The 19,501-nt window shown below is 48.7% G+C and overlaps 1 non-coding gene across 1 annotated transcript; it reads right to left on the reverse strand.

The window, feature by feature from the left end:
* Positions 1-1,758: 1,758 nt before the first annotated feature.
* Positions 1,759-1,831, reverse strand: TRNAA-UGC (transfer RNA alanine (anticodon UGC)). The gene has a single exon. It is a non-coding gene; the product is annotated as a tRNA-Ala (tRNA).
* Between the last annotated feature and the right edge of the window lie 17,670 nt (positions 1,832-19,501).

Raw genomic sequence — 19,501 nt, forward strand, 5'->3', positions numbered from 1 at the left:
GTTGCTGCAAATGGCATTATTTTATTCTTCTTTAATGCTGAATAATATTCCATTGTATAAATATACCACAACTTCTTTATCCAGTCATCTGTCAATGGACATTTAAGTTGTTTCTGTATTTCGGGTATTGTAAATAATGCTGCAATGAACATTAGGTTTGAAATTTCTTTAGGGTCCTGATTTCAGTTGTTTTGGATAAATACCCAGAAGTGGGGCTGGTGAGACAGGTGCTATTTTGAGGGCAGCCCCAGAGAAGTCAGGCTGCTGGATGCACAGGTCAACTCTTTGTCTCCCAGGAGGAAGCTGGGAGCTGGATTTTCTCATCAGTTTGCTGTGCTAAGTCAGGGGAGACTCAGCGGGGTCTCTCAGCCAAAGCTCCCCGTCTTGGGGCTCCCCCATGCAGTCAGACTGTACTGGACCCATCAGCACGCCAAGACTGGCAAGACAGAATCCAGTCCTCCGGAGACCCCTCAGAAAGGTTAAGGTGCTAGCACGCGAACCAGCCCCCTTCACTCCGCTGGGTGAGGCTGGGAGCTGGGGGTCTCTTCCTAATTGCTGGCACTCTCCAGGGAGGGAGTGTCCCGAATCTCATCCCAAATTCAGCGAGCCTGACTTCTGTTCTCCCAGGGTACAGGATCCTTTAGACTAGTTTCTTATGTCTCAAAAAGAGAATCTGTCCATGAATTACTATTGAACAGGGGTGTTCGCAGGGGAGGAGGAGTCGGGGTTTCCTACTCCATCTTGCTGACATGATTCCTCCTGATTATTTATTTTTAGCTTTGTGTTTTAGGGGCCACATGAAGGATAACAAAAAGGGGAAGAAAACTTATAAAATTATTTTGGACTTCATCCCCCCACCTCTACAAAGAAATATGTTCTTTCTGTGACTCCACTGTTTATATCACATTGTTAGCCAATATATTAATTAATATAGTAATTAACATATATTAATAACATTAGAATTATAATTAATAATAATTAATGATTGGATCAGCCAACCCACACAAGGGTGTGCAAGTCATCGACACGGTGCATTTTAGTTTAAAAGGGAGGCTTCAGGGGGAAGACGTGTAAACCACCAAGGGCCGCTGGTCACTTTATGGGGGGTGTCAGATCGGGGGGGCAGGCGCTGGGTTCCAGCAGTGACACCCCTCGGAGGCTGCTGTAGCCGCTCACCAGTCCAGAGACACAGGAGGGATCGAGGGGGCCAGGTGAGCCCAAACCCCAGGACAGTCTGGCGAATGCTGCGAGTCTCAGACCCTTCAGGCGCGAGGGTGCGATGGGTAGGCAGCCTGGCGTCTTGACTTCCCGAGCTCTTTACGCTGATTTTCCCAGCCTCTCCTGCTGGTCCAGATTCTCTAACCAACCGGCTATTTCTTGACCAAGGCTAGACTTTATCACGTCCACCTCTATTCGTGTTTGCAACTTTTCCTGGACTGCCTCCCTCTTTCCTGGAGTTTTAGAAATAACAGCTGGGCCACCTGTCTGTAGCCACATCCATAGGGGTGGTGGAAGTGGTGTTTCTGTTTGTTTTTTCCCGGTGTTCCAAGACACCCTTTCTGAGGGGGCCCTAATCTGTTTCTCCCTCTCCTGTGCATCAGTGTTTTCCATAGCCTGCCAGCCTGGGATACAGCAGAGAAATGCAGAAATCCAGGAGACCTTTGTTGCTGTATTCTTTTGTTTGTTTTTGGGGGGGGGCGTTGAGGGGAGAGGTAATTAGGTTTATTTATTTATTTGTTTGTTTATTTATTTATTTAATGGAGGCACTGGGGATTGAACCCAGGACCTCATGCGTGCAAAGCAAGTGCTCTACCACTGAGCTATACCCTCCCCACCAAGAGCTGGTTTTTTGAAAGGGTAAACACGATCAATAAGCCTCTGGCCGGGCTCACCAAGAAGAAGAGAGAGGACACAAAAAACGACAGACCTGAGCAGGTGAAATAAGCTTACATTACCTCCTGATGAACACGACTGCAATTCTTACCTGAAACACAGTCTAGAAAACACGGGTCCCCCAGGGGCTGTCCTAGTGAGTGTGGGGCTGGGGATCTCCCTTGATGTTGGGTCATATGGCACTCCCACACCAGGGTGGAAACCCCCGAGAACTGAGCGAGGGCCTGTCCTGCTCAGGAGTCCACATGGTGTCAAGACAAACAAGAGGACAGTGGCTCAGGCCAGCGCTCAAGAAAGAACCTCAGTGTGGGGAGGGCATAGCTCAGTGGTAGACTGCATACTTGGCACGCACGAGGTCCTGGGTTCCATCCCCAGTACCTCTGTTAAAATAAATACAAATAAAAAACAAATAAATGAATATATAAACCTAAAAAAAGATGTGGTGAGAATTTTTTTAAGGTTAAAAAGGAAGGAAGGAAGAAAGAAGGAAAGAAAGAACGAAAGAACGCACCTCAGTGCCCTTGGTGATGAAACACAGATAAGCCCCTGGAGAAACTAAAGGAAGAGTTATGTGCAGGAGAGGGGGCCTGAGTGTGCGAGAGGCTCCGATGGCTGGTGCTGAATAGGGACCATACTCCCAGGGAGACGCACCAAACCGGAGCCCATTTGATTTCTAAGGCTGAATCAGACTTTCTGAGCATTTAACCATGTGCCAGGCATGCGCTCAGTGCTTCACATGTGTCCAACCCTTACACCAACCTTGTGATGCAGATACATGTATTTAGAGATGGCAAGATGGAGGCTCAGAGGGTTAAAGAGCTTCTCAGACCACCCTGTGGTCCTGGTGCAGCCGGGACACACACAGACCCCGGCTCGTCAACGCCAGTGCCCACACGTGTCCACTCAGGGATGGGGACGCACCATTGAAAAGGGCCTACAGAGGGCAAAGTGTCACCTGTCTGGTTGCCATGGAGACAAGTGAGCTCTGACTGCCGGGAAAGGATGAGGTCATGTGATCGTCCGCCCAGCTGCAGGACAGACGCTGGGGATTCGTTGACACCCACCCTCCTGGGTCCTTCCACCTCCCCAGGCGTCTCCTTGCTAAGCTCCTCCTCCTGCCTGCGTGCTGGGGGCCCTCCCATCTGTGTCCCAGAGCCCTTCCTGACCCCCGGACCATTTCCTGGGCTGTAGCTGCCCTGTCCTCCCATCATGCACAGTTTGCTCCCTACTGTGCAAAGCTCCCCATGAAACCTCAGACCAGGAGACCCTGACTGGAAGACTGGACCTGGCCTCCCTGCCATCCCAAGGCCTAGTCGACGGTTCCGTCTGTGACAACTCCATCGGAGGGATGTTTGAGGAGAATGCAGAATTTATTACAGGGGTAGACCTCACAGAACCACAGGAACCCGTTAAAGAGTTTATGTACACCTGCTGCTTCTGTGTCTGGTGGTGGGTCTGAAGCCCGAGCCTGGGCTGGCCATCAGGAAAGACACATGGACGTGAAATGTGGAGATTCAGGATCAGCCGGACCTCTCCAAGGTGGACTTGGAGCCCTCTGTGGCTTCTCTCTCCTCCCAGTGTCCCCCTGCAGATGGCCTGCAGAGGTCGGAGCTTTTCTTGTGGAACTGAGTGAAATGGTCCAGCAGTTAGGGGGCTGGGCTGTGTATAAAATAGGTAAACATGTTTCTAGTGTAGAGCACAGGGAACTATATTCAATGTCTTGTGGTCACCTATAATGAAAAAGAATATGAAAAGGAATATATGTATGTATATGTATGACTGAAACATGATGCTGTACACCGGAAATTGACACAACATTGTAACTGACTATACTTCAATTAAAAAAGCAGATACAGAACTAAATAAATAAATAAATAAATAAAGCACAAACAAAATAAAATAAAATGCATTGTACCGATAGACGCATAACTGTGACCACAGTAAAAGACATTTAATTGTGTGCTTTACCTGGCTAGATGGTCTGGCATATGAATTATAACCCCATGAAGCTATTTAAAAAGAGTCATCTATAGACTGGGAAGTAAGCTGCTGGAGAGCCCTATCTGAATAAGTCACATGACAGCACTGAGCTCCAAAATTGCTCAATCTATTGGAAGAAACTGGACTGACTGGGAGATTGCAAACTTAGAATAACTGCAACACGGAACAGGACTTTATCAGAGAGCACTGAGAAATGACGAATTTGGAAAAGGAGAGAATTCCACAGCCCTCTCATTTAGAGCGTGCACAGCAAACCTTAACTACAGGGATGATAAGACATATGAGGACTCTGGTTCTCAGTTAACCCAGAATAAAATCTAAAATGGTGGGGGAAAAAACAGATGCAGAAAATGCCAACAGCAAGGACTTTGGGAAAAAAATGTGTCGAGCATCAAAGGAAGACCCAGAGGAGAAGTATTTTGAAGGAAAATGCCAAGTTTGTTGGCAAACAGTGCAAGAGGGTTGGACTTCAGAAGCAATTATTCGTCAAATATAAAGCACAGATGTTTAAGAGAACAGCATGCACACGCACACACACACACGCACCCCCCCACACACGCACCCACACACATGCACACACACACGCACACACCCTGCAATATCACCACATCGCCACATTTGCAGCAGTCTGTGCATAGTGAGAAACCAGTACTTTTCTTACTTGATTATCATATTCATAAAACTCACAGTAGTTTTTTGGGATACGTTCAATATCCTGTTTATGTGAGGGACTAGAGCAAGATGTAAAGACCCTGCTTGTTTCGATTTATCTCAGAGTGAGCGGTGTAGAGATCTTCCTGATTGGGGTATATTGGAAACAGGGCAAAATATCAAGTTTACGCTTTCACACCAGTCTTGTCTCAAAAGCGAAATGCTGGTCGCAGCCAAAAGAACTCCCAGAAACGTAATTGCAAAGGCTGGGAAGAGTGTTCAGCTCTGCTCCCTGTTTCTGGTTGCAGAAAAACAGAAATTATCTATTGTATTCATTTTCTGTTGATGCCTGACAAAGTACCGCCAACTCAGCAGCTTCAAACAACACCCATTTCTTCCCATTTCTTTGAGGGGGCAGGTAATGAGGCTTATTATTTATTTATCTATTTATTTTTAGAGGAGGCACTGGGGATTGAACCCAGGACCTTGTGCGTGCTAAGCATGCGCTCTACCACTGAGCTGTACCGTCCCCCAAAACAACACCCGTTTCTTCCCTCACGGTTCTCTATGTGAGCAGTCCAGCTGGCTCTGCTGGGCTCACAGTCTCCCAAGGCTGAAACCAAGGGCTACCCTTTCCATCCTGAGCCCCGGTGCGTTGAACAACCCGTCACTCGGAGAAATCGGCGTGTCACCGCAGTAGATATCTCAAGCCCGCTCACTTTTCTGCCCATACTGTGAGTATTATGGCTAGAATATTAGGACCAACAGAAGAAAAACACCGATGACTCCTTTATGGCCCCATGCCTGTCAACCTACCTGGCAGAGGCCTTTTATATAAATAGAGCTGTCAGATTAAGGGCTCACCGGAAAGATTACTCTTGGAAAATAAAGAACCACTGGAAACAATTTCGCTGTGTGTCATTTATGCACTTGACTTTCCTAAACTGGCTTAGACAGTGACTCTGGAAAATGTAGACATCCTAACACCAACTGGTACATTCCAATTTATGAGGCAAGCTCTGTTGATGGAGGACACATGATGGGAACAGAATCTATGAAGACACAGGGAGACCCTTCTCATTGCCTAAGCCACTCTAATATGCTTTGAAATCAGAAGTTATTCAAGGCATAAACCAGTCATAGTTCTTAAGAACAGAAATTCCTGGAGGAGGGTACAGCTCAGTGGTAGAGTGCATGCTTAGCATGCCCGAAGTCCTGGGTTCAGTCCCCAGCCCCTCCATTTAATTAATCACCTCCCCCCACCAAAAAAAAAAAAGAAAAATAAAGTGTATGGTAGAATGTGTATAGGTTACGTGCAAATACTACACCATTAAAAAAAAAAAAGAACGCAAGTTCCTTCCAGAAGTCTATGAATGGCCTTTGTACAAACTAATGGAAGTGAATAAGAGTTTGTGCAAGATTTAAGAGTCATTCATAAAGTCATTGGAAGGTTTCCGGGACTGCCTGATTTCTAGTGCTGTTCTGTCTCCAGTTCCACCTACAGGTAAATAGTCCGAGGTGGTAGGTCTCTCCCAGGCTTCAGTGTAGCATCTCTGTCCATGAAGATAGCTGATACATTTTTCCTGCATGTGGAATGACCCAGCCGTATATCTGGGCAATAATGCCTTCGAGATTCACAAAGGTACTGTTGCATTCCTTCCAGCTTTTACATGATGATTTTTTTCTCAAGACTGTTTATTTGCAGGGGAGAGGTGTTAATGAGGTTTATTTATTTATTTATTGAACAGGTACAGGGGATTGAACCCAGGAACTCGTGCATGCTAAGCACATGTTCTACCACTGAGCTGTACCCTCCCCACTACGTGGTGATTTAAAGGACACAACACATCCAGAAGGTTGAGATTTCATTCAGTATAGATCTTACCTTGGATTTACCTCTCCTGGAAAATAAAGATTCAATCCACCTGTTAAAAAAGGACAAGGGGCTGAATATGGTGAATCCTCAAAGAAACAACATTACAATTTTGCCAAGGCGTAGTACGTAAGTCAGGAGGTGACCTCTCCATTGGAGAGCACCCTCTACCCCGAACAGGATTAAATCAGCCTAGTAACATCCAAGCCCAACAGCTAGGAGGGAACTGACAGAACTGGAGGAACTTAAGGGGTCAAGGTGATGGATTCCCAACATTTGTTTCCAGGAAAGCTAGACCTTTCGTGAACTTACCAGAAACACGTGAAACCAGGATTCACTTCCTGAAGTTGAGGCTATGTCTCTTGGGAATCTAAATGGCAGCAGGTCCCAATCCCAGGTCTACCTGAACAGGGAAAAAAATATTTTTCTTATGCTGTTTCAGCACATTTCCTTGTGCTGCAGGAAGAAAGGGGTGGTGGGTTGGGGAGGAGGGTGTAGCTCCGTGGTACAGCATGTGCTTAGCATGCACAAGGTCCTGGGTTCAATCCTCAGCACCTCCATTTAAAAAAGGGGGTGGCAGGGGGCACCAATAATAGAGGATTTGCCTCAACAACACAGGAAGTACCAGAAGCCTCCTACTGAAGTGATTCTCTAGATCCATGGCTAGCATGGATCCGTCTCACAGGTCACGACAGTGGTTGCAAAACTGTAGACAGTTATCCTCCCCAGACCACTGACTCTGTTGGTTCCATGTGCTGCTCTATCCCTGTTACTGGCCAGCAACAGCCAGCGCTGGGCAGCAAACACACTGACAATGAAGGACTACCCCCTGCCTCCCACCATCGCCAGAGTATCACAGTGACAGGCCCAGATGTTCTGAAGTTCATCCGTCCTGGTGGGCAGAATGTCTCCGCTCCCCCTGCAAAGGGAAGAAAGGATACTGAGGGGCACTGGGCAGAGTGCCCAGAGATTTATTGAAACGCGCTTTCAAAGCTCAATCTAATTGCGTCTTCCTCTGCGTGTGGAGAGATGGGGGAGCTGGGATGATGCTAGGATAGCGAGCGCCTCGCGGTGTCTGGGTCTCTGAAGGCAGCGAGCCCTCCTCCTCACTCAGCCCTCGGGGAGCCGGGGGGAGAAATTACCAGTGATTCTGATGGAACAGTCGATAATGTTATGGCCTTGCAGAGGCAGTGATTTAAAAGCTACTGGTGCCCGTGTTTTCTTTTTCTAGTGTGGCCAGCGATGAGTTTTGATGCATGAAAATGTTTCTTATTCATATGTAGTGTATTGAACTGGCCTTTTAATCTCTGGAATATTTGTCTTTGCAGTAAGTTAACAGTTCACCATAATTTGTAAAATCGTCAATACTTCATTCACCTACAGTTTTAGTCCCAGCAGGCAGAGTGATGAAGCCGGTCCCTTGAGCATCGCTCGGGTAGCTTCTGCGAACAGACCCCGGGGAGCTGTCAGGACAGCAGGGAGCTGAGCGTGGGGATGTAGGTGACTGGTGGAAAGCACAGAGGCTGAGGAGCACTGGGGGTGCCCAGAGGGACAGGGCCAGTGCCAGGAGCAGGGAAGCAGTCAGGGAGGGCTTCCTGGAGGAAGTGAGAGTGGGGCTCAGAGAGTGGTCCCTCTGCAGCACCCCACGCATGATGTGCTGGAGAGGGCCCCAGAGTGGAGGCTTGGTTTGGGTCTGCTTTGGTGTGGTGGTTGAGTGGTGTTTGGGTGATGGCTGTGGGCCCAGGGTGCTCCTAACCAGCAGGTGAGTCGCCCTGAGTGTGCGGCAAAAACAGGGCAGAGGAGAAGTGATGGTTCCCTGCAGAGACAAGAGGTCACAGGGAGCCTGTAAAAGTCACTGAGGGGAGCGGGCTGTGACTATTCTGCCTCCAGCTCACCCCTCCAAGGGCCCCCACAGGCAAACCCACAGGGAGGTCAGAGGATAAGAGGTGAGACCCCAGGGTGCAGAGCAGGGCACATGTGGTGGGGGTGGGGGTGGCGGACAGGGTCTGCAGCAAATGGTCCACCTGCTGCAGGAGGACACCTGGGACCGGTAGACACACAGTGGCAGGAGCCTGGCAGGGGAGGAGGGGAGCCAGCCGTGACCGGGAAGACGGTGGGTGGAGGGACAAGGAGGCGGATGGAGGGAGTGGGGCCTGGGGAGGCTCAGCGAGGTGTGTGCAGCCCCGGAGCTCAGGGGCTTTGCCGGGTCAGTGGCCTGGGGGTGGTAAATATGGTGGTGAGGTAAGGTGAAATAACCGGTGTGGTCTGGGAGCAAACGCACACCCAGGCGTCTGAGGACTTGTGCTCTCACCCAAGGGGCCCTCCCGGGCGGTGAGCCCCCAGGAGCAGGAGACATGAAAGCTTAGACACCCAGTAAACCTAGGCTGTCTCCACATCAGGACCCCTGAGATGCAGACTGGGAAGCAGTGTTTATTCCCAAGTTTTGGACAGCCTTTGGGTTTTATGTCCACGTGCTTGGATCTTGGTGATAGATATCCAGCCCCAAAGAGGAAAGGACTGTCCTTCATAACCAGGACATCCAAGGAGTGCTTCAGGCATGGCTGGATCCAGGCGTTCAACTACAGTTATCAGAACTCTGCTTCCCTTTCTCACCATGTACTGGCTTGTTTCAGATAAGGATGGGCTCCAGCAGCTCTGGAGCCACGTAATCCCAAAGAAGAGAGCCCCCTCTCCCTTCCAGGGTCTATACTGTCCCTAGAGGGACCTTGGACTGGCCTGAGGAAAGATCTCAGAAAGACCATGGGAAGGGCTCAATGTGACCGTGTTTATCTTAGTCCCCAGGAAATGAGGCCCATGGGAACATTACAGTCAGCTGCGCTCTTAACCCTTTGCTCTTAGGACTGTTTTTACAGTGCTCTCTCTGGAGGGACCCCAGTTTGCTCATCCCATCACCCATCGTCATTCTCCATGTGGTCCAGGGCTTTTGGGGCTTGGAGGGGTCTTGGGGGGACATTTGTCATGTCCTTCTGTCCCTGCTTCAGGCTGTCGGATTTTGCTCGCACTTCCCCTGCGTTCTCATTGCTCCAAATTGTAAACTGAGAAACCATCATTCAAAAAGACACAGGAACTTATGAAATCAACAGGCGTTTTCCCACCGGCTTCCTTGTCAGTGACAATCTTGTATCATTCCCCTGCCAATTCAGCTGTGGGCTCTGTGACATTTCCTTTTCTCTAATCGGTGAATTGGTGTGAGGCTGGATGTGTGAATCAGAGATGGCTTTATTTTTTCAATTTGCATTCTTTTTTTTGAAGTCTGGTCAGTTTACAATGTTGTGTCAATTTCTGGCGTAGAGCATAATGTTTTAGTCATACATACAGATACATGTTTATTTTCAGATTCTTTTTCATTATAGGCTGTTACAAGATATTGAATACAGCTCCCTGTGCTGTACAGTAGGACCTTGTTGTTTATCTATTTTATAAGTAGTAGTTAGCATCTGCTAATCTCAAACCCCCAATTTATCCCTTCCCACCTCCTTTCCCCATTAGTAGCCAAAAGTTTGTTCTGCATATCTGTGAGTCTGTTTCGGTACAAAGGAGTTGTCTTTAATTGCAAAGAAATACATTTTTTCCTCTCAATAAGGAACTTACTGTCTTTTTTTAAACTTTCTGTTACCCAAACAGAAGGGAAAAAGAAACCTCCAGGTTCCTGAAAATGGTGGGTGTCTCCTCTTGGCTCCTGTGTGACAGCAGCGTGAGGGTGGCGGGTCCCACCGCCAAGGCCCGGCTGTCACAGTCATGGGGGCCTTTTCTTCCAATAAGAGGACCCTCCTATACCAGGTGCCTTGAAGCCTGGAAGTCAGAGCTGGTGAACTGCAGCTTTTGCTTCAAGAAGATTTCTGGGAGCAACTTCAAAGGGACAGGTTTCGTTTTGGAAAAATCTACTTCTTGGACAGGTGGGAGCCAAGTTGGTCACTGGGTAAGGCCCAGGGATGCTACTGTGATCCAGGCTGCTGCCCCTCCAACACCTCGCCCCTGGAGGCTGAGGGGAGACCGGTGCCTGAGCCCCTTAAGGTGAGTGTTGCATGAGGCAGGCCCCAGACAGGAACTGATGCCCCTCAGGTCCTCAGGCAGCCTGACCGCTCATCTTGAAGTGAGATCCTGACGTGGAAGCCAGGGCCGCTAAATGTTTGTGTCCCTCCTACTCCAAATTCAACTGTTGAAGGCCACAGCCCCCCAGTGTGTTGGCATTAGGAGGTGCAGCCTTTGGGAGGTGATTAGGTCATGAGAGTGGAGCTCTCCTGATGGGACTTGGGTCCACTTGGAACCCCTGGCTTCTCTTCTTCCACTCAATGGCCAGGTCTCAGAGGACCTCCCGTCACTACTGTTCTTTGTGACCACATGTCACAGCCAGGCTGGGGTTTTTGGCACTTGGCCCCTTATTTATACATTCACTGCGGGTGGGTCATTTCTAGGAATCCCCGCCACCCCCACTTCCCACCCTACCTCTGTTACAGAGAGCGCTGCGGTGAACATCCTTGTCCCTCTGAATTTGCACGCTTGCTTGTTTTTCTGTGAGATACGTTTTTAGCAGCCGAATTGCTGAGCCGAATGGAAGTTTTCATTTCAATATGTTTGCTCAGTTGCCCTCAGTGAGGGCGGAACCCCTTTACTCTCAAGGGAGGATGTGTTTTCCTGCATCTGGCGGACTCCTAGCATCCTTCCTCTTATCAGTCTCTGCGAATCTGATGAGCCCAGAGGGGAACGGGTGCCAGTGTTTGCTTTGACGTCTCTTTGACTGTGGTCTGGATTGAACGTGTCCCCATGCTGCTGGGCCATTCTAGGAACTGCTGATTACTGAGCTCTGCTCTTGAGTTTGTCGTCTTTTTAAAAACTGATCTGCAGGTGCTCTCTGTATATTAGCCCTTCTACTATGATGTATTGCAAGTATTTTTCCTCTGCTACAAAAGTGATTTGTAATCTATGCTGTTCAGTATGATAGCCACTAACCACAAGTGACTAGAAAGCATGGAAGTGTGGCTAAATGATGCACTGAATTTTTTATTTATTTAAGTTAATTTAATGTTTAATTTAAATTTAAATAGCCACAGATGACTAATGGCTAGAAAAAAAAAATGTCTGCTTGCCTTTTGATTTGCTGTCCAGAGTGTTTCTTATTCTCCCAGTCAACTTAGGAAGCATAATTCACATATATTTATTTTTATGTTGTCATATTTATTCTTTCTTCATGGCTTTTGAATTTGGGGGCATATTGAGAAGGGCCTTTCTGGTCTCAAGATTTTTAAAGCAATCACCCATATACACCTCTGATACTCATATGATTTCATTTTTCAGATTTAAATTTGTGTCTCACCTGGAATTGATTTTGGCCAAAGATGGTGGTGGGGGGCAGGGAGGCCCACCTTCTCCCACCGAGAGGGTGGCTATCTGCCCAATATCATTTATTAAAGAGGCCACTTTTCTTCTGCTGCTCTGAAATGCCTGCCACCTTTATCATGATGTCTGCAACCTAATCTCAAATGGTAGAGCAACACATTTATAATGTGTGTGTGTGTCTGTGTGTGTTTGCACAGATCAAGATGGAGCAAAAAATGTATAACTGAGCAGGATGCTGCGGGGCCCCGCCAGGACAAACCCCTGCCCCGTATCCTCTGCTGTAGCTCCTCTCTGAAACACCCAGATAATAGTATCTCATGCAGATGTCCTGAGTTTCTCAGATGCTAAAACCACCACCCAATGGAAGAAATTTACTACCTGATGATCATGAGCACGTGGCCCCTGACCTTCTGTTCCTAAGGGTTGATCACCATCCACCCATCAGAGAGCTGTGCACAGCTGATTGCAGACCCTGGGACGCCCCTCCCTCAGCTAGCTTTTAAATACGCTCAGCTGAAACCCTTCGAGGAGTTCGGGAGTTCTTTGGGCTTGAGCCACGTGTTCTCCTTGCTCCACCCAGCAACAAACCTTTCTCTGCTCCAAACTCCATTTCGGTTTGTTTGGCTTCATGGGGCACGGGGCATACAAACTTGGGTTTGGTAACAGTTTTGGGGAAGCCAGCCTAGGAGTCTGTGCCCGTGGCAGGTCCACCCCAGGCGGGGGCCCCCTTCCCTGGGTCCCAGCAGCTGCCGAAGCTCACTTCACTCCTGGACCAGGAGGGACTGTTAGAGCCCAGACCCGTCGGGAGCTGCATCCACACTCAGTGTCGCCTGGGGGTGAGTCACTCCAGCTTGGGCAGGCTGGGAATTCTCTCCTCTCCATTTGGGCTTGTTCCCTTGCAGGAAGGGAGCCCCTCTGGGTCCGTTGCCTTTCCAGAGCTTGGCTGATCTGTTTGGAGGTCTCTGTCCGGGAGTGGAAGTGAAATGGTTAGGCGACACCGCCTCTGATTGTCTGTGTGACCATAGCTTACGTGCTGTTTGTGTTTCTGTGTGTATCATTTTGGGGTGAGCCACTCCGGCTTGCACAGGATGGAAAATTCTACCCCCTCCACCTGGGCTCATTGGGAGCCAGGCTACTCTGAAGCCTTCGTCTGGGAGTGGAAGTGGAATTTTTTTGATTTTTATTTTGTTTTAAATTTTGTTGGGGGGAAGTAATTAGATTTATCTATTTTATTTTTTAATGGGGGGACTGGGGATTGAACCCAGGGCGTCGTGCATGCTGAGCACGCACTCTACCACTGAGCTATGCCCTCCCCCCTGCATGGAAGTGGAATCTGGGGGCTACATGTCATCTGGTCTTTTGTTTGGGGGACCATGTTTGCTGTTTGTATGTCTGTGGGTGTCAGTACTTGCACTGGCCAGCGAGTATCAGGGCTTGAATGTGGCGACACCAGGTATCCCTCCCTACTGCGTTGGCTCCACCTGGGGGGCAGAGCCTCGGTTGGGGTTGTTCCTTTCAGGACTGGCCTTGGTCATCCATCCAGCTTCACTTCTGATGGGGCATTGGCTGGGGTTCTCCCGTTTGCACTGACGGTCTGTTGTTTGGGAATCTCCCTTTTGGGGCTAGGGAGCTGCTACCCTGAGAGACCGTTTTGCATTGCATTTGTTTGCTTGATATTTGATAGCACTGACCATGAATAATTATTATGGGAATTCAGAGCTCTGTTCCATCTTACATTTCCCCTAGGGTATGTTTTGCAAAACTGGGAGATCTTCAGTTATGCTCCCATAAATGAAAGAAAATGATATTTTTAAAAATTGCAATACTGCGTGGGCCCTTAGATCTGGAAAACAGCAGCCCTAATGTCTCTGCTATCATATAAAAAATGAGCCTTTTGCAATTTAGCTTTTATCTGGAGAGAGAGGGACAGAAAGTGTGTGTGTGTGTGTGTGTGGATACTTGAGTCTGAATCCTTTTCTCTTCCTGGTTTGCCGAAAGTGAGGCGTTTGAACATAAGTGAATCATAAATATATTATTGTTTAGTGGGTATTTGGGAACTGAAAAAAAAAAATCCCTAAAAATCACCAAGATGGTAGAGTTTTGTAAAACCAGTTGAAGAAGGAATTTGCATTTTTATTCCTGTGCCTTTGAGATGTAGATGATCTATCTGAGCTCTCAACGGAAAAAAAAAAAAAAAAAGACGTTTAAAAATTTTTTTTAATTCAAGTGGGAAAACTGAGATCTCTGGTTCTGGTCTATCTTTATGTAAAAAATTAACCTATAAATGAGTTCTTTGACTTAAAAGTAAGTGCTTACAAACTAAATACTTCTAAGTATAAAAGAAGCTAGACAGAACAGATTTCTGGTTCTTGTGATCTGGGAAATAGTCAATATTGACTTGATATCTGATATTAAAGCTAGTTTAAGCTTGTTGGTATCATCGATACAGACGTGTCTCACTGAACCTAGAGTTACTGAAAGTCAGTAAGTTCACGTTGTTTCTGTTGCAGAGTTTGTCAGGAGAAAGGAGAAAATTAACTTGGTATGATGGAATTCTTATAAGTGAATTAAATGCAAATGAGATAAGAGCTTTTGGGTGAACTCTTTAGAAATAATTATGTCTTAGGGATGTCTGCTTAAAAGAGCTCTCCAGACATTTGGTAACTTGAAATTTTAGAGTTGTGCCAAATTAAGTTAAATGATGGAAGTTTATTGAATAGTTGAATAACTGGGTCATTCCCAAATAAAATAAGATACTGAAATATTGACTAGAGATTAAGATTTTTAAGAGTTGAGGATTCTAATGTGGATATGTAATTAAAGCTACTAAAAATAATAAAGGACGTCTCAGAGGGAAATCGTGAACTAACCAGGGTTGGCTGGTGTGTTGAATTGCACAGGAAGCATTGTCGAATGAGTGATAAACTTCCTCGGATTGTACGGATAGCTGTTGTTGATGTGGACGTTCTAGAAATTGTGTGAGTTTCTTAAATGTGGACATGTCCAGGTGTAACGCTGTCCATCAGGATTCTGGTTGTTGTCTTGGACTGTTGTGTGTCACAGCAACTTAATTAGCTTCTTTGTCAAAAACATTGTGATCGGATCTTTTGCCCTGCCTTTTTAAGTCTTTTGTCATTCATAGTTAAGCTGATGCTTTGAGGGTCTGCTTTGTCTTCGAGAGGACTCAAAAAAGGGGCTTTTGACAAGTACAGGTTTCTTTTTAAATCATATTGATGAACTACATTGGATATTTAAAAAGTCTAAAGAGGGGGTGTAGATATAGCTCAGTGGTAGAGCATGTGATTAGCATGCATGAGGTTCAATCCCCAGTACCTCTATTTAAAAAACAAGTAATAAATAACCAAAGAAACCTAATTACTTCCCCCCCTCAAAACAAATAAACTAAAAAGTCTAATGAAAACTCTGATCTCTTAAAACTGTTTGTAAAAAGGATTGACTACATAGGATTGAGTGAACGGATAAACAGGGTTATAACTTTTTGATTTTGTCTGAAATATTACTGGCTTTTTATCTATGTTTTTGAATTGAACTGTTTACCAAATGTTTATCTCTCTAGCAATATTGCCTCCAATGTTTAGAATAGAAAGAGAATTCTCTAAAGGAGTTGTCACAGTCTGGCTGCTCACGATGTGCAACAATGCTTGGTCTACGTCTGTTGCTAAAAGCACATGTACGATGCTCGTTGTTGGATGTGAGGGATAAAGTGGATGGCCTGTGACGTGTTTCTCCATTAACATACCTTTGAGCCTGTTCACGGTGTCTGATTAGTCTCCCCCAACATGGATAACCGGGAAAATATAAAGGAGGCCTGGCACGGAGGGACATGATCTGAACCTGGGACAGGAACCATCACCCCAGCATCGAGGAATGGGTACTTTGATCATCATTGCTTTCTATTGAAAGCTTTGTAATCAAAAGGGGAAATGATGGGGAAATCTGCACATACTGAGGTATGAGGAAGTCTTTCTGGCTTATGCATGGTTTGATTTAACTTTTCTGACCAAAGCAGGCTGTTTAATGGCCTGTTGGACATGCATTATAAAACTGCTTTGGCCTTGAGGCAGGGAATGCACTTGAAAGTCTAAACGGAGTAGCTGTGGTTCAGACAGCCCAGGTAAGACTAGGTGGCCACCGTGGGCGTGACTTCAGAGAAACCCTGTGTCACTGAGAACTAGAATTTTCTGAGCTGTGTCATACCCAGGATGCCACCAACCACTGCCAAAGCAGTGTCTGCTGGCAGATGGCAGCTGCAACCTTATGGCCTCAAGGTCTTCTCTTATAATGATTACATTTTTAGACAGTAAGTTTGCTTTAGCTCAGATGTTAGCAGAAAAAAAAGGAGACACGTGGAGTGGCCAAGAGCTTCTGTTATATAGAGGTTAATATCATATCAAAAGTCAAAACCTACTCAGATAAAAGTAGACAACTGGCTACCTGGCTACATGTCTCCCCCAAAGTGCTGGGTCCAGACCGGTTTTTCAGGCTTATTCTCCTGAATTCCTCAGGGGATGAGGTCTTTATCATACAAGACTCGGATCCAAGACTCGGAACCCGGAAATATTTCCACGTTGGTGTCCATTCCTCGGATTGAGGCAGGAGCATGCCCTGTTTCAGCAGGAATTAGCCAGGGTGGTCTTCACCCTGCTCCCTGAAAGCTTTGGGGAGGGATGAAGCAGGGCTGGAGATGGAAACCGAGCTCCTCTGCTGAGTTGTTGATGAACCTCTCTGTCCAAGATGTTATCCCCCTTCTGTCCAACACCTGTTCTCTCAAGACCGAGGGCATAACTGTAACTGAGCAGGACCCTGTGGGGCCTCCCTGGGAAAGACCCCTCCCCCGTATACTCTGCTGTAGCTCCTCTCTGAACCCAAATAATTGTATCTCATGCAGATGTCCTGAGTCTGTCAGATCCTAAAACCACCACCCAGTGGAAGAAATTAACTACTTGATGATCATGAGCACGTGGCCCCCAGATCTCCCAGTATCTAAGGACTGGTCACCATCAACCTATCGGAACTGGGGTGATCACAGACCCTGGGGTGCCCTTCCCTCGTCTGGCTTTTAAAAACACTCCGCTGAAACCCTTCAGGGCAATGGGTGCTTTTTGTGCACGAGCCGTGTGTCCTTGCTCCACCTGCCAATAAGCCTTTCTCTGCTCCAGACTCTGGCTTTTCAGTTTGTTTGGCCTCATGGTGCATAGGGCACCCGAACTTGCGTTGGGTAACAAATGGAGAAAAGTAGCATAGCAGTTGTTGAATCAAGAGGGGGTATAGGTCATGCCGCTATGCTGACTTTTCTGTGTGCCTGGGAAATGGGTGCGTAAACCAGAGTCCATGTCCTGCGGACCAGACAGGTGGGGTCTGTGTGCCCAGGTGGGACTCAGTGAGCGGACGGGGAAGGTGAGGACTGGCGAAGGGCTTCAGGCCCGGCTTGCAAAGTAGGAGGAGCCTCGGGACCTAGTTAAGCGCGGGCACCCTCGCTGAGGCCAAGGGGCCTTGCACGACGTTCCTGCAAACACTACGGAGGAGCTGGAGTTGCGCAGGGTGTGATTTAGTTCCTCGGCTGCACTCTGACCATCCGGACCCACCTGCGACCCCACAGGTCCTAACTGGTGCCCCTTGGGCGTCCAGCTGCCCAGACATACACCCTGGTGGCCTGTCCCTCTGCGGTGGGGGGAGCCGCTGATGCCCATCTGCTAATTTCCCCAGATGATCATTTCGACGTGGCCAAGGGTCACCAGGAAAGAAGAGCTGACATGCCAACCCGCCCTTGAACTGGGTTCTGCTGGCCTCCTTGGATCTGGTGGGAGTGTTTTACTGGAAGGGGTTTTGATGGGACGGTGGCCTGTTGTGGGCAGGGCCCTGGCCAGGCCCTCAGTGGTGCATCCCCCAGGGTGGGGCTGGCAGGAGACCACGGCATGGGGACATCAGGGTAGCGTCAGGATGGACACTCTGGCAGGAGCAGCCCGGCCCACCGCTGTGTCCTTGGGAACGGGCAGAGCAGGGCGGACAGTGCGGGAGGCATTTCCTGCAGGGCGCCCGGAATGCGGCCCATTTGGGGGCCAGGGTCATTGAGAGCAGAGAGGAGGAGGGTGTCTGGCTGAGGGCCAGGACCAAGAGAGGGACTCCCGGCCACTGAGAAGGAAGCATCCTCTACATCCACGTAGCCCCCCACAAACTGGTAATCCCTGGGTACTTTCTTTGAAGATTTGAAAAAAAAAAAGGAGCGAGGGGGAGGGTATAGCTCAGTGGCAGAGTATGCTCAGCATACAGGATGTCCTGGGTTCAATCCCTAGTGCCTCCTTTAAAACAATAAACAAATAAACCTAATTACCTGCCCCCCAAATTAAAAAAAAAAAACTTGAAAAAACCTCAGGGAAAGAAAACTTAGAAAAACTAAGACGTAGTCAAAGAACTAGAACTTTCCACAACAATCCCCCACCCCCACTTAGTGATGCTAGCATGGTCCTGGGGATCGGAGCGGTCTCTCCTGTCCTCAGACATAAGCGGTTTGACAGTGTCCTCCAAATTCCAATCAAGATGACTTAGAAGAAACTGGTGCGTCGCTAAGCAGGGTGCACTTGGAAGAAGGCAGCTAAGTGCAACCTGCAGGCAGTGGTCAGTTTCTGGCAGTTTTTAAGATCATGGCCGCATCCCCTCCTCAACCCTGGGCTGCAGCTTTGCTCCTCTCAGCCCCTGACCCTGCAGGTCCCGAACTTGAACTTTGGTCTCGCCTCTTCCAAGAGGCAGTCACAAAACCAGAGGGCACTGCCTGCCTGTTTCCAGGGCTCGGGGCCAGCCTGTGAGGGAGGAGCCTGGTGGGTCTGGCGCTGTGGGTTCTGGTCTGTTCTCAGTGCCACCCATGTCCCCAGGGGGTCTGCACACGTGCAGGGGGAAAGGGCCAGCATGCTCTTGATGGCTGCAAGGCAGGGCAGACGGCACCCCAGCAAGGAAATGGTTCCCCCGAATAAAAAGTCAACCAGCACGAGGGGCGGCAGACACTTAGCAGCCCCTCCCGTGGCAGGTCCTGTTCCAAACACTTTGCTGAGACAACTCATCTGCACCAGACCCGCTCTGCAGATGGGGAGACAGGCAGGGAGGAAGGATGGCCCGCGAGTGCGCAGTGTGGGAAAGGAGGAGGTGGTGGGGTTGGAGCTCAGGCGTGGCCCCTGGGCCACCTGCGCTGCTTCCTCCCAGGCACCTGCAGGGACATCCGATCTCCACGGTGGACACGGCCCCTTCCTGAGACATGCCTGTGGGACACTGCCTGGTGCTGAGTGAACCCAAGGCCCCTGTGAGGACTAGGGAGTGGGCTCTGCGTGCCAGCCCCGCTGTGCCCGAGGGGAGGGAGTGTGGCCGGCAGAGCCCCCTCGTCACATGCACCTTGGGTCGGGGGGGACGTGGGGAGGCAAGGGTGCTCGTGGGCTCCAGGCCCCTCTTTCACAGATGGTGCTTCTGTCCTCGCATCCACTAGGGCACTTGATGACTGGTTCGCCCGCTTCTCCCCGATGGCACTTGGCTAAACTGAGGCTGGTGAAAGCCTGGACCCACCGTCACCTACAGCAAGGGCCAGAGGGGACAGTGCCCCAGGGGTGGTCCAGGTCCCTCAGGGCTCACGGCCCCAGCCTGTGGCCACAGAGACAGAGACTCTCGGCAGATGGCCCGTGCCTCCTGGGCTTCTGCTTGGCATGACATTCAGCTCCTTCC

Source organism: Camelus bactrianus, chromosome 27 (genome assembly GCF_048773025.1).
Source record: "Camelus bactrianus isolate YW-2024 breed Bactrian camel chromosome 27, ASM4877302v1, whole genome shotgun sequence".
Lineage (NCBI taxonomy): Eukaryota > Metazoa > Chordata > Mammalia > Artiodactyla > Camelidae > Camelus > Camelus bactrianus.